The sequence below is a fragment of the Otolemur garnettii genome, unplaced genomic scaffold (genome assembly GCF_000181295.1).
Source record: "Otolemur garnettii isolate 467f Iridium unplaced genomic scaffold, OtoGar3 scaffold00117, whole genome shotgun sequence".
Taxonomy (NCBI): domain Eukaryota; kingdom Metazoa; phylum Chordata; class Mammalia; order Primates; family Galagidae; genus Otolemur; species Otolemur garnettii.
Window position 1 is genome coordinate 5,424,992 of NW_003852512.1, and position 1,457 is coordinate 5,426,448.

Here is a 1,457-nt window from a genome sequence, read left to right on the forward strand (position 1 = left end):
GGCGGCGGCGGCCCCGGCGGCCTATAACCATATTTAGAACAATTCTTTCTACTCAGTTCTATATATTTAATTGAATTCCATGTTTAATGCCCATTCCCTTCTAGAGGTAAGTCCCTCATGATTTGGTTCTTGGATAATTCTTTTTTAATTCATTTTTCAAATTTTCAGAAATACTTTTTCTGAAGAAATTCTTTGAATGTCTGATTATATCACTCTTCTGCTTAGATCTCTCCAGTTGTTTCCAACTATGCTCCTACTCCCTATACCTCTGATTTTACCTCTTACCACTTTGTTTTTTAATCCATCGCCGCGACATAGACTCTTGCCATTCATCAAACCCGCCAGGCATGCTGCTTCCTTTTGGCTTTTGTTGTCTGTGTTTAGACTGATCTTCCCTAGGGCTCTGAATAGCTTCTTCCCTCACTTGTCCTCTGGTTTCCACTGAGAGAAATCTTACCAGAGAATTCTTCCTTTTCATTCTCTATAAAATAGCAATCCTCCACCATTTAGTCTAATATACTCGAATGCTCTTGCCCTGGTTTAGCTTTCTTTTTAGCCCTTAGATCACTTGGCACAATCTGCTTATCAATTGTCTACCTATCTCCCTCCACTGGAAGTAGAGTTCATAAAAGCCTGTCATCTTAGCCAAGATATCAGCATTATCTATAATAGTACCTGACACATGATGATCTCTTAATAAAGAGGGTAAGGCTAAGTAAAGAGAAAGTCACAATAAAAAAGAATAAGGCAATAAAGGCTCACCTGTATTTGTTGAAGGAAATAATAAACTTCTTTCCATGGCCTTCAAATGGGAGTCATAACTTGATTTAGAGGTAGAATTTTCTCATAATTCTTTTGAGAAATCCTTGGTAGTGTTACAGCTTTCCCTCGTCCAATCACCTGGCCAGTGTGTAGGTTTTCTTAGTTTGCTCAAATCCTATGACACTGATAAGTTCCAAGTATCTGTGGTTCATACAAATCAGTGAACATATCTCTCCACAGAATCTCTTCGTGTTCATCTAACACCTTCTGAATGAACACGTGGTAAGGTGGATTTTCTTTCTTGTTTCTACTTACTTCAAGAACGTCTTATTCTTTCCTAGGAGCAATAATGCTGAATAACCCGGTATGCCTAACATTAATTTGATTTGATCCTTCCAGCTAGTACAGATTCCTTTAAGTCTATGATAGGTAAATAAAATCTGTGCCTCATTAAAAGTGCTCATGAAAGTTGTCCACTTTTCCTATATTCCATTGTTTATTTCAATGGGAAAATAGGGAGAGGTGGGGTGAGGATAAGGGTGGCAGTGATCTCAATTCTATCATTCTGGGAAGTTCTCTATATTTGCATTTGGATATCATTATAATACCTATAATAGAATCTTCCTGGACTCCTTAGTTCAGATATTCTATTTTTTCTGTAGGCAAGCAGAATCAAGACTCTGAGTCATTTTGCC